The sequence below is a fragment of the Cydia amplana genome, chromosome Z (assembly GCF_948474715.1).
Source record: "Cydia amplana chromosome Z, ilCydAmpl1.1, whole genome shotgun sequence".
Taxonomy (NCBI): Eukaryota; Metazoa; Arthropoda; class Insecta; order Lepidoptera; family Tortricidae; genus Cydia; species Cydia amplana.
The window spans coordinates 34,752,514-34,767,340 of record NC_086096.1 but is presented as its reverse complement, the minus strand read 5'-3'; positions in this window follow the sequence as shown (position 1 = coordinate 34,767,340).

Genomic DNA, 14,827 nt, shown 5'->3' with positions numbered 1-14,827 from the left:
CCCGAAAAACAGGTTCACGTTATAAAACAATGATTTCAAGTTCCGAACTGTCGTCGAGCGAGCGCGCGGTGCGTGCGTGGCGAGAGATTGTGCGGTGAGGGAGCGATGGTTTTTTTTTTCCCGACTTAAGTCCCTAAATCCCGAAAAATTCATATGTTTTCCCGATAATAGCGCCTTCCGATCTGGCAACCCTAGTCTGACAGCTCCTCGCCCATATTGCGGTACCCACATCGTTATTTGGCCCATTTCTGTGGGTGCATGCGGCCCAGTCCCATTTCCGTTTAGGTTCCGACTAGTTAACTTAATAAAACCTTACTAAAAATAGGATTTTCCATTAAAGTCTCACAGTCACAGATGGCTTTTTATAGACAGAGCGCTTAAATGACATAACGGATTCATCAAGTCATGTAATATCCGCAATCCATGAGTTCCATGACAACCACAAAGAATGCAGAAACTTGAAGAAAGTAAGTCAGTTTTACCCTATTCGTTTGTCGCCCAAATAGCAGAAACAAGTTTAACTCCTCACCTGGCGTATTTAATGAAATTCTACAAAAGAGAAAAAGTGCGTAGTTATTTAATAAATTTAACAAATAAATAAACATTTATAGGACACTCTTACACAAATCGACCTAATCCCACAGTAAGCTCATTAAGGCTTGTGTTGTGGGTACTAGACGAAGATATATGTATTAGATATAGATTAATACTTAAATACAAAGAAAAAAAAACCATAACAACCGGAACAAATATCTCTGATAAAGACAAATAAATGCCCTTACCAGAATTCAAACCCGGGACCTTCTTCTTAGGCAGGATCTACAAACTAGGGTAGGAGGCCGTTAAAATATTTGGGTGCACATAAGTGTACGCACACTCCATGAAGTGGGTATAAAGTGCACTTACTGTTTTAACTGCCCTAAAGAAAATGCGGTCATATGCATAATTATTATGTGTTCAAATCGGCGTCATTAATAAAACATCAACTGCGAGTATTAATTTGCTTGTCAATTGCACAACATGAATATTGATTATTCATTGCTAATATGTGATTGCATGTTTGAGTATCGTAAAATTTGTTCGACCAGTTTTACGTACTCATTTGTTTGTAATTAAAGTAACTTTTAACAAAACCTGATCAGCCAGATGCCAATACCAACATCGGTGGCAAACAAGCGCCTAATGTACCTAGATAGCTAGTAACCAGTGGTTAAAGCTGTCTATGGAAGCTTGCAATTCAATCAAAGGATGTTATGTGTCATACCTACGTATTACCGGCGGTTGAAAAGCCATATTAAAAACATTTAAAACTGGTTGAGTTAGTTTAAATTAGAAGAACTCTACTTTACTGGTAGGTCCTATCTTACGAGCCACGACTAAGTCGATTCAGTCGAGTAATTCGTAATTCGAGTCATTAATAGTGACTCAAAAAAGCTCGAGGCGTGTATGATTTTAAAACAAATCTTTCTAAAATTTGGTGCAAAAATATTTACTGTTCCAATATACCTGATGAGGGTTTGCTCCCGGTACTGAGTTTGTATGGCGAGAACCGGGAATTCCCGGAACAAACTCAGTACCGGGAGCAATCCCTATACCTGATGTATTAGACAAATTGCTACATTCTACAGCAAAACAAGAGGAAGAACGTTTATATTCGACATCGTAACAAAAGTCTAAACACTGTCAAGTTGTAAGATACTCAGGTAAGTATCTGTCTTAGCAAGTTTTGACTCGTGTGGTGCGGCTAATGCGGCCAGAGGTTAGGTAATTAACTGCCGTATTCGAACTTCAAGATATTCACAAGAGACGACACGTACTAGATCCATTCTAGATACGTTATAGTTTAGATTTCAACTAGTTCTCTTTTGCAGCGCAATTCGGACAACCAATGTCACTTTTACGATAGATCGTGTTAGATATCTATTAGATGTGAATTAGATCTCTAAGTATTATCTTGTGGAAATCATTCAAGAGTATCTCTAGAATCGCGAAAATGTCAAATTTGACAGGTTAGATCTTAAACATATCGTTATCGTGTCTTGGCGATGCCTAAAAGATATCTTATAGATGTCTATTACAAAATTCGAATCGGGCCCTAAATACTACATGCTTAATTAAAACGACTGCAAAATTAAGTAAATGTTAACGTGCGGAATCATCAAACACCACTTGCAACACTGTTAGCTGAAACAAGATCCAAAGCGAATTAAAAGATGATTTTCCAATCCATTGTTCTAACGTAATTGCTTGTTTCCTAACATTTTTCCATAACAACTGACAACTTTCTCAACGACGAAACTACCTTAAAGATAACGTTCAACTTCCTACCTTGTTTGTTGACTGCTAAGGTCGTTTTTTCTAAACGTTCAAAAGCGCAAGTTGTGAGCTTTAGATATTAACGAATGCCAGTGTAATCGACCAAAAACAAACGAGATAAAATCAAGTTTGCAAGCAATTGACCTTTATCGTTGATGATTTTTACTATTATGTTGGCCAACTTGGTAATTTGGATGATTTCGTATGTGAGAAACCATCGTAATCTGCAGTTGATTTGTTAACTACGTGGTATACTGCAATAGAGATGTTAATTGGCCTATCTTTAATTGTCTTCTGTTGCTTGGATGATAATATTTCATACAAAATGGCCACGACCCAACCCGCCTTTTGTGAAAAGCGGAGAATGACTGAAGATTGACTGATTAACAGTGGGGATGCGGAAAAACTTACATGCACTGGTTCTGCGTTTTCCTCCTTATAGAGTCTCCAGTCTCCACTGATTCGGCGGCACTTTATTTTGTTGTATGTATACTTAATTATAGGGATCCCTTTGGTTTCATTTTCTTCAACACACAATATATCGAATCGAGTTTTATTTTACATGTATTGATGTGACATGTGACATTTTTTCTCTTTTTATTATCGCCTTGCCGTCTATATTGAAAACCCGACAAGGAGGTCAGAATTCATAGGTTAAGTATTTAATACGTGGCGCAAACATTCCCCCGGCCTTGAAAGGAATAGCTTTCAAAAAGTTATTTAAAATAAATCATTTACTACATAATAGCATCCTTATTGCTCAGAGAAAACTAAATTGACATAAACATATGAAGCCTCCATAACTTGAGAGAGATAACTAAATACTAATAGAAATATGAAATTATATTATTGAGAAGGCAAAGGACATAATTTGACCAAAGGTCTTTTAAGTGTGCCTGATTTTGTTTTAACCAAAGCAACTCTGGCAATACCGTCCTTGCCTGGAAAGAGTTGAGTTATAAGACCTAACGGCCAATGTAGAGGCATAACATTATCTTGAAGGATGACTACAACAGTTCCTTCCTTAATAGGCTGAGAAGGAGTATTCCATTTTTGTCTGGTTTGCAACGTGTGCAAATACTCATCGCGCCACCTCTTCCAAAATGATTGCGTTAAGCGATCTAATAATTGATATCTTTGCAAAAGATGATCAGATGTTACCTCCGCAACAGACGCAGCTGGAAGATATTTCAATGGAGTAACATTAAGAAAATGAGCTGGCGTCAATGCGGAAGGTTCAGCTGGATCAGAGCTTAACACGGATAGCGGTCTAGAATTTAATAAAGCCTCAATTTCACATAGAATTGTCATTAATTCCTGAAATGACAAGATTTAAGACAAGGTAAACCTATCGTACGAAACAAATGTGATTTGACGCATTTAACGTTACTTTCCCAACATCCTCCAAAATGTGGAGCACTGGGGGGAATAAATCGCCAAATTATTTTATTGGCTGATAGTTCAGTTTCCCAAGCGTCTCGATACTCATTCGCAAGGAAATTATGAAGTTCTTGCAAATATGTATTGGCTCCCTGGAAGTTGGTTCCGTTATCGCTGTACATATATTTTACAGGACCACGTCTGGATAAAAACCGCTTAAATGCTGACATAAAGCTTGCTGTACTTAAGTCAGTTGCAAGTTCTAAATGAATTGCTCGCGTTGTGAGACATGTGAATAAGCACAAATAAACCTTTTGACTCTTCACGCCTCTTCGTCGAACAGGTGTACAATACAACGGACCAGCGTAATCACAGCCAGTATGTATAAAGGCTTTCTCAACTTGATTTACCCTGCACGCTGGTAAATCTGCCATCATTGGGGAGTTAGCCTTTGGCTTGGTCCGGAAGCAGTAATTGCATAAATGAATGCGATGACGAATAATACATCGAGCTGCTATGATCCAGAATCGATGTCGTATAATAGATATAAGAGTTTCAGGTCCTGCATGTAAATGGTGTCGATGATAATAATCGACCAGTAGGTTAATGATGTGATCACGACGTGGCAATAACAAAGGATGTTTATAATCGTAATCTTCATCAGAATTACTGAGACGTCCTCCGACGCGAAGGATTCCATCTTGAATAAATGGCTTCAGGCTTGCTAAAGCTTTTGTAAACCCTTTTTTCAGGGTCATATCTAAAATATGTTGACTGAAATAAACTCTTTGTAGAGCTCGTACGATTTCTAATTCGGCTGCTGTTAAGTCATCAGCACTAATAGGGCCTTTAGGTAATCGTTTTATAAATTTTAAGATATAGGCAACTGTGCGTACATATTTAACCCATGACGAGAACCGTTTAGACAAATCATAAATTAAGTTGTCGTTCGAATTGTCACAAGTCACTAAAGAAACCGTTTTTTCTTCAGGAACGTTGACTTCGTCTGGTATAAACGCCTGAATCGGCCATTCGTTTTTCGGGAGTTTCATCCATGGAGGGCCTGATAGCCATAGAGGATGGATCACCAGTTGAGCTGGAGTTAAGCCTCTAGACAGGCAGTCGCTTGGATTTTCTGTTCCCTTAATATGATAAAAATGATCGCTTGATAAGTTATCTTGGATCTTGGTAATTCGATTGGCCACAAAAGTTTGCCATCGATGAGGCGACGAATGAATCCAACAAAGTGTCACTGTTGAATCGGAGAAGGCCAACACAGAGTCGATTGGGTATCTGGTTGAGTAGGTATCAACCACCCTTTTTATAAGTTGTGACAATAGCAATGCTGCGCATAATTCCAGTCTTGCTAGGCTGACAACCTTCACGGGCGCTATCTTAGATTTAGCGCAAATTAAATTAATGACACCTCGGTCATCATTAGGAAAAGTGACGTAGGCATAAACCACTCCACCATAAGCTCTTTCACTAGCATCTGAAAAGCCGACTATAGTTAATGAACAGTTTTCAATGACACCAATATGTCTGGGAATGCTAATGTTAGATAGTAGCGGTAGTTCACCTTGGAACTGTTGCCATTGGCGTACAATATGATCAGGCGGCAATTCGTCCCAATCAATTTTCAAAAGCCATAACTCCTTTATTAGAAGCTTAGCGAACACAATTACAGGGGCAACTAGGCCCAGAACATCGAATAGTCGAGCTACCGATGAAAGAATGTTTCTTTTACTACACGGTCGATCGTCGGGACTAACCTGGAACTTGAATACATCTTCACCAGGATACCAACGCAGACCTAAAATCTTCAACGTTGTATCATCGTCGAAGGTGACACTTTGGGATAAATGTAGTCCTTTCGGTATTTCTTTCAGAACAGCTGCAGAATTTGACGACCACTTTGCCAGTTGGAATCCACCTTTCAAGAACAAATCCAGCAGTTGTTTAGTCGCTTGCACAGCTTGGTCTTCATCAATAACGGAACTGGCTACATCATCCATATAAATATCACGAGATGCAATTTCCTTTGCGAGTGGGTATTTATCACCTTCATCAGCTACTAACTGTTTGACAGTTCGCAGTGCCAGAAAAGGACTGCTACGTAGACCGAAGGCTACCCTATTATACTGAAATACCTTTATAGTTTCTTCAGGATTAAACCTATAAAGTATACGTTGATAAGGACGATCCTCCCCCCGTACGTCAATACACAGATACATTTGACGTACATCAGACGTGATAGCAATACCAAACAATCGTAAGTTTAGGAGAATGCAGAACAAGTCAGCTTGAAGACTTGGTCCTGCGTGAAGTATGTCATTTAACGATAAACCGCTTGTGGTCTGTGCACTAGCGTCCAGCACAATTCTAACCTTTGTGGTTATTCTGTCAATTTTGACAATTGCGTGGTGGGGTATGTGATAAGCATCATTTGACTTATCATTTGGAACCTCAGATAAATATTTTTTATCAATATGTTCACGGATAACTTCATCATAAGCTGGTTTTAATTCAGGTTGCTTGACGAATTTTCTTTCAAGCGCTAAAAATCTGCGTTCAGCAGTCTTGTAAGAATCGCCTAAATTGCTTGGGTCCAATTTAAACGGAAGTGCTACTTCATAACGTCCGTCTTCCAAACGATTGATTGTATTCTTGAAAATATCTTCAGCTTTTTTCTCGTCTGGACTATGAATCACTCCTCCATCCAAATCTTCAATTTCCCAGAATTTTTGCATTAAATTTCCGACATCAACCGAAGTAAAATACCCAGCTGCTGAGTAGGAAGCGTTAACTGCGGGAGCATCGCCTAGTATGATGTACCCCAGTGTAGTTTCTAAAGCGTCAGGCAAACCAGACTCGTTTTCAATTTTATCTGACATTAACAATTTGGTGAATAACTTAACACCAAGAAGTACGTCAATTTCACCTGGAATCGCCCAAGAGTCATCTGCTAGATGTAAATTATCAAACAGATCAGTTGCAGATTGATCAATATGACAGGTCGGTAAATCAGGCGTAATCTCATCTAAAACAAGCGCTTCGATAGTATATTGATGTTTAGGATCATATCTTGACCTAAATGTTAAGTTGACATTTCCTCGGATGGGTTGTGTTATCGTTGTTCCACCTAATCCATTTATTGACGTCACTGGGCTGCTGTGTACAGGAAGACCTAAATTCTTGCAGCACTTCAATGTAACGTAATGTTTCTGTGATCCTGGATCCAGCAGACATCTCAAAACCTTGTCCTTGCCGTTACGCCCACTAGCGAGTACCTGAGCAGTGGCGAGAATTTCCGTCAAGGGTGATGTAGTCTGTCCCGATGCCGAATGAGTACATACAGAGGCACCGTTGTCCTTTACGGATGAACTTGTGCTAGCTTCACTATCATCCTTAGATGAAGACTTGGACTCGTTGTTATTCATTGCAGGTTTTGAGTTTTCGAAGTGTAACGTTGTATGATGTTTGCCTTTACATTTACGACAAGTTTTCTTCGAGGAACATTTCGATGCAGTATGATGCGTGTTCAGACAATTAGTGCACGCGTGAGTTTCCTTAACGAAATTAAATTTTTCGTTAGGCGTGAGTTTCATGAAATTATTGCAATTATAAAGTTGCGAGTGATCATTACTCTTGCACATAGCACATGAACTTCCGTTGTCATGCCCTTGCGTGCTAACATACGCTTGGGGCGTGCGAGGGAGGGGAGCTCGCACGCTGCTAGTGTTGGCAGCGGAGCCGCTTTCAGCCTTAGTTGGCGTTCGTTGCGATGTCCGATATAAAATCTTCACTTGTTCCCTAACGAAACAAATGAATTCGTCATATGTAGGCATTGTAGAAGAGTTCCGAATAGACATCTCGAAATTCTTTGTGGTATCTGAATCTAGTAACTTAAGACCCAGGTGAATGAAAATAAAGTCACTTAAGTTTTCGAGCTTGAGTTGTCTTATTGCTGAAATAGTAGCAGCAAACGAATCAATTATTTTTTCTAAATTAGATGCCGAAGGACCGTTGATGTTGACAGGTTTCATCGAAAACAGCTGGTTTAAATAAGACGTAGCTAATGCGCGTTTATCATCATATTTCGCGATCAATGCTTCCCAAACTGTGTTGTAATTTTCTGCGGCAGGTATAACTCCCGCACAGATCGACTTTGCCTTTCCTGTCAAATGACTAAACAAATAATGAACACGCTCAGAATCCGTAAGTTTTTTATTCTCATGTATGACACGCTTAAATGTTTCATAGAAGAATGGGAAGTTTTGAATATCTCCATCGAAAGAAGGAAGTTCAATCCGAGGGATTTTAATGGAGTCGTCCTTACATGAATGGCTCGAATCCCTGGATGTCGAAGGGCTCGGAGCAGGTGCATCAATTTTTGAAATTTGACATTTGATTACGCAGTAGAGATCTTCAAACGCATTCATTGCGTTGTAGTTGACGATGTACTCCGGGTCCAACTCCAAGTTCAGAAGATTGACTTCATCCATCAACTCTATAAATTCTTTTCTCAGTTGATCGACCAATCGAGCTTGCGCGATGAACTGCGAGAAAGCCTTCTTGTCACTGCTTAACTTTGGAATCATGTCATAAATATTTTGTAAACGCATGAAACATTGAGCACGTTTTGCTTCCGCGAGCTTAAGTCGCGTTGCCATGGTTACCTAGTTATTACTATGACAGCACGAAAAAATATGAACAATTTGTGCTAAGATGCACAAATAATTATAAATTATATTCAACTTGTATAATACCTTAATGCAAGTCGAAGGAAAATGAAGTAAATACGAACGTTACGCTTGTATAATACCTTAATACAAGTGTAACCTTCGCAATAGGTTAATTACAGTTTATGAAAAACTGAGGCTTTTAGGAATAATTTACCCGTAGCTTTCAGTTTAGTAGAGTGTATTTAGTAACTTAAAATACACTGAAATTATATACTTAACGAATATGGTGTGCAAAAATGTTCCGTGAAAATTATGTCACAATATGACAGTTACAAAATACGAAATTTATTTGTAACGCATTTATAAGGTAGCGTGATGAATAATCCCACACGCTACGCGTAAATGAAATATGAAATAAAAATAACAGACAATAAGAATAAATTAATTTACTGACCGTACTTTGAAATAGAATTATGACGGGAACATTTTTTTGAAAATTAAGAAACCGAAAGGAAATCCGAAATTATATTTTGTACCTACGCGATTCAGTGAGCAACAAGGTTATTATGTAATATTTTTAAAGGTAAATTTGGAAACCGGTTCAAAGGCCAAAAAATGGGGATGCGGAAAAACTTACATGTACTGGTTCTGCGTTTTCCTCCTTATAGAGTCTCCAGTCTCCACTGATTCGGCGGCACTTTATTTTTTTGTATGTATACTTAATTATAGGGATCCCTTTGGTTTCATTTTCTTCAACACACAATATATCGAATCGAGTTTTATTTTACATGTATTGATGTGACATGTGACATTTTTTCTCTTTTTATTATCGCCTTGCCGTCTATATTGAAAACCCGACAAGGAGGTCAGAATTCATAGGTTAAGTATTTAATACGTGGCGCAAACAAACAGCGTGATGACGAAAAGTTTAGTAGGTACCTATCATAGAATTAGATGAACAAGAACAACTGTCAATCTTCAAAAGTATGACCAAAAATGAAATGCAAGTGTGTGCGTAAATTGTCTATGTGAGATCAAAAATAGTGATGTCAAGTTACAACATATTAATAATCTGTCGATGTTTGATTGCTTTATCGACTACTTTTTCAAATGTGTTATTTGAAACGTAAAAATTCTACGACATTAAAACGTATAAATAACACTTGCACTGCGTGTGCTATCAAAATCCTTGCAGATTTATCTTAATGTAACTCTTACTGTGTTGGAAAGTGAAGTTTAAATTTATTGCTAAACATGAGCACCTTCAAAAAGGTATAACATTCGTTATTATTTCAAGTCGGTTATAAAAGCTAATATCTTAATGATGTCTTGTGAAGAAATAATTACATAGCTATTGATATACCGACAAGTTATCGATACTGTCATATGAACATTTTGTCAAGCCCTAGCGTAAAGTAACAGATTATGTTTTTACACAAAATATTTTAAATTATAGACTAATATGATAAAATATTAGCACACAAAGGAAGAAAAACTTATAATGAACTGTATAAACCGGCTTCTTACACTTATTACGCTGTTAATTTGACAAAATATCGTTATGAAAATTTCGCTCTGAATATCATAAATCCTCTGAAATGAGTATTTGCTTGGATTATTTGGCCCTGTGACACTGCAACCCGGCACACTTAAGCTGTCTGTCAAGCGCGAGCGGATTCTAGGTGTGTGGTACCTATATATATTTTCATTTTTGATATATATAAGCGTTTATCGATGACTGTACTTTCAATTCTAACAAACCTTAAACGCAATTTAGGTCCCTACGTTGTTTTCATCCTGTATCCATGATCAGATCAGCTTGCTATGGTACACTCGCCATTAAATACATATATAACACGTTACATTTTCAAGGCGTTAGAGTGCGTGTGTTCAGATATATTTGAGAACCTTGGCCGCTCCCATATATATAATGGCGACTGTACCATTCATTATATTGTATTGTCACCCAACTTACATACGTGAAGTTTCAGCTCAATCGAATAATGGGAAGTGGGTTTAATTTAGGTTGCAAGATTTAACCCGAACATATGTATCGTACGTACCTACATACAAACATTTTAAGTTTAATAATAGCTTGTAAAATGCCGTTGTATTTTGCAGTGTATGAATTGTATGATGCTTATCAACAGGGTATAGTTTTATCTTCCTTGTCACCACTCTAGCATCAAATATTGTGAAATCTGTTTGGTTAGTTTCGGCACTTCTGCACGGACCATTGTCTATTCCATTTACGATAGTTACCTACATTACAACATTGGTTGACCAACGTATGATAATTGATGAACTGACATACATAATAGTACCTACATTACGAGTATGATACAAGTGTGCTGCGTTGGTGATTACACACGAGGCGATATAATATTGTGCGCGCGAACTGAAAGCCGATGTGTGTAATGACCAATGCACACGTGTTTTATACGACGTTTTTCAACACTCAAATTTTACACAATAATCAAATTTTATTTTTTTAACAGTAAAAGTACTAATAAAGAAATATTAACATAATATTAGTTCGATAATTATAACATTACCGCACAAGTTCCATAATTATAATGAAAAAAGCACGCGGGTTTAATAATAAACGATTATGAGCCTATAAGGGGTTCAATAAGTTCCACACGTACAAGTGTGTTAAAATGAGTTATTACAAAACCGTAGGACTAAAACGTCTGTTACTGTGTGAGTTTACTACTTTTTTCTACTCCCGTACTTTTATTTGTCATTTAAAGGGTCGTGCACACACCTTTAAGACGATTGGAAGGCCCAATGCCCTTGAGCGTCAGGGCGGAGCTAAGCGCTCTGTACCCGCACCACCCGCTTACCCCGCTCGCTGCGATCGTACGTGAATTTTGTATCGCTGCACCGCCACGAGGTTCAAAGAATAAGATACAGCCCAGAGGCGTGCAGTTGGCGCTATACTCGTATACCTTTTGTTTGCAGATATTTTGTTGTTTGAGTATGAGTAGATAATGCATTTAGTGGAGGTCGTAAATTACATTTCACGGTTAATACGACTCGCGTCCTGTTTAAAACGCCGTATAAAATTATATTATTATTATATCTGGGGGCACGGTAGTGCCCCCGCCAAGACTAGCAAAGCGAAGCGCAAGGGCACTACTACCTTTTCTCGAAGCGCTTCGTCGTTTTTTTGAACCCTCATAACTTGGGTTTGGATTATACCAGATAAACAAAATTCTCGGGATATGATGTCAATAGTGGACTTATTAAACATAAAAAAATTCAATTGCATAGCTCTTATACTTAAGATTTTATTCATAACTAAAAAACCCCGATTTCGTCACTGACTCACTCACTCACTGTTGATCATCAAAACCTCTAGGGTACTTCCTGAAGTCCTAGGAAGCTGAAATTTGGTATGTAAGATAATATTAGTACACAAACAACAAAAAAATTCAAAAACTTGAAATTTTTTGTCCCTAAGGGGGGGAAAAGGGGGGTGGAATTTTGTATGGGAAATCAATAACCGCTGAACCGATTTAGTTGAAATTTGGTATGTAGATAGTTTTTGTAATGGGGAATGGCATAGAATAGTTTTCAACCCCAAAATCACCCCGTAAGGGTGAAAAGGGTGTGGAAAAGGGCGTTAGGGGAAAAAGAGGGTTGAAGGTTGTATGGGGAATCAGTAAAAAGCAGATTGTATAAAAGATGCCCCGAGGTACGTATTTCAGGATTTTTAATAGTAGGTCCTTAAATCACACGCGCAACCCTTTAAATTAGGGGATGGAAGCAACTTACAAAAAGAAGTGAAATCCCACCAAAAACATTTTCATGTAAAATGTTGCCAAGACGAAACCATAAGGCTCGCACTGACAAAAAGTTATCAGATCTCTTGTAGAGCCAAGCTTCTAACTCTACGAGTACAAGCCCTAACTTCACAAACTCTACACCTTAGTCAAAATATGTGGCTTGGCCGTTTCGTTACTCCAAGAACTATTGTATTTTAAAAAATAATGAATAGTGAATACATTTTTCACCTTACGTCCATGTGACAGTAGCGAAACGGTCAAGCCACATATTTTGACTAAGGTGTAGAGTTTGTGAAGTTAGGGCTTGTACTCGTAGAGTTAGAAGCTTGGCTCTACAAGAGATCTGATAACTTTTTGTCAGTGCGAGCCTTATGGTTTCGTCTTGGCAACATTTTACATGAAAATGTTTTTGGTGGGATATTACTTACCCATCCCGTTACGCACCACGAGTAAAGCATTATGTGCGATTGCCAAGTCATTATATGTATTACAAATTAAAGATATATATTTGATACAGTTTTAACACCCCCTGCCACTGATTAAAATAACCGACTTGGTTTCACATTACATCTCAAAACTTTTTTGTAGTAGAAGCGTTGCGAAACTTGCACCTTTTTACATGTAATGTTTTTGATGGGATCTCATCTCTTTTTGTAGGCAGTCCTTCTTTTCGGGTACTCATACTATGTATACACATATCATAAAGAAACACGTCTTCATTCATACTCACATCGTACATCGTAGTGTACCTTTACTTTACTACCTACTATTTGTAGGAACTGCAACAGTAACTTTGTAATAGCAAATATTTATATGGGATTACAAACTTACTTATGCAGTTCTTAGATCTTTAAAACGTGACTGATATTGCAATATTTTTAGGTTTTCTATGGCTTGATAAGCTGAAAACTACTTATGTTTAAAATTTGAAGCTTGTGGATATACTAGAAGTACCTTAGAATTATGATGATCGTAGGTGAGGGAGTGTGTCAGTGTCGAAAATAAGGAACTTTGACGTACAATAATTCTTAAACTACTAGTTCAAATTGAATGTTTTTGAGAATATATCTTAAGCATGTTTAGCCCTATATATTACTGAAAATTCAGGGTTTTAGCTTCAGCCAGCACAAAATTACAGGACGTCGAAAATGGCCTGAATCGCTTCGAGAAAAGGATGGTACGGCCGTGCCTCTTTTTTTGCTCGACTTGGCGGGGGCACTGCCGTGCCCCCAGATTTACTTAATAAACTAACATCATTTTAATGGGTAACAATCCTAAAAATGTAATGGTTTCTGAATCAAACTATATAGTATATACCTACAACCAGGGATCGGATACCGGTATTTTTTGTATGGGAACGGAAACGGTATTTTTTCGTTCTTTGCTAATTACTTCATTTCTAATTGGGCAATCTAATAATACGAAGTCATAACCTAAAAACACAACTGAGTCCTACATTTCGAGTATAAAATAATTCGAAAAATATGGTTATTTCTAAGTTTTTGCAAAAAACCGGTTCCGATCCCTGCCTACAACATAAATTGCCAATGTTGATCAATTTTTTTAGAAATTGAACTTTATTAAAAACGTTAAATTTTAATGGCAATATGTCGGCGCATGTTCGAAAACATTTTTTATATATTTCAAATGAAGCTTTTTCAAACATAAGTGGAAATATTGTCATTACGTTCGTAATAATAGGCTGCGAAACACCGTGTTGCGCGCGCTAAAGCGCGTCACAACCAAATCAACATTCTGCAGTTATTTAATCTTTGGCCACAATAACTCCAATTTTATAGCACCTCGGCTCAGAACAAGCATGCAGAATACAAGGAAGGCACGGAGCGACGAGCGACACAGCCTCCTCGTCTCAAAGCTAGCACACGACTGCCAGCCACGCCTTTTTCGAGCTACATACGCACAAAATGTTGAAAAATATTCGATTTCTTAAAAAAAAAAATTATTAACATTATTCTACGTTGCATTTGTAGTATCTGTTAAAACAATTATTCTAGTCTAAAAATAACTTTAATCGAATAAACCGTTTACTAGAAATAGGCAAAGTTAGTCGTAAAACGGCCTGTCGTAATGTTCCTTTTTTGGAAAAACTATAAGTCATAGGGAACAAGTCAAACGTTAGAAATGTTGTACATAAAACGTAAAATCATATATATTTTTTTCATATTTTTTTGTTGAACCGTTAAGAAGATATAGACTCTAGAATGTTAGAGTTTTCGGCCAAAAACAGCGTCTAGCGCCTTAAAACCCTACTTTATAGTTGTCAAGACAAGTCTTTAGTCTATTCCCCAAAAAAGAATTTGTGCATACACGCAGTATCTTTTTGGCGATTTTTCGATATATTAAATATATTAAAAACGGGTCACTCACGTATTTTAAGTCGAAAAACGCTCGACATGTTTCAGTTCGTACCGAGAAGTGTCATCAGGAGCTTGCGTTTACGGTGGCGGACCGGCGCAGACTGCGGCGTGAGTGACCCGTTTTTAATATATTTAATATGTCTTTGTCTCACGGAAGTTTTGTTATTAAGATTTTACGATACTTAAAAAATATTGAATGAAATACAGTGTTGCCAACGTTATTTTAAATGTCATCTCTGACAAATAAGTGAACCATAGACATGTTTATTTTTAATTT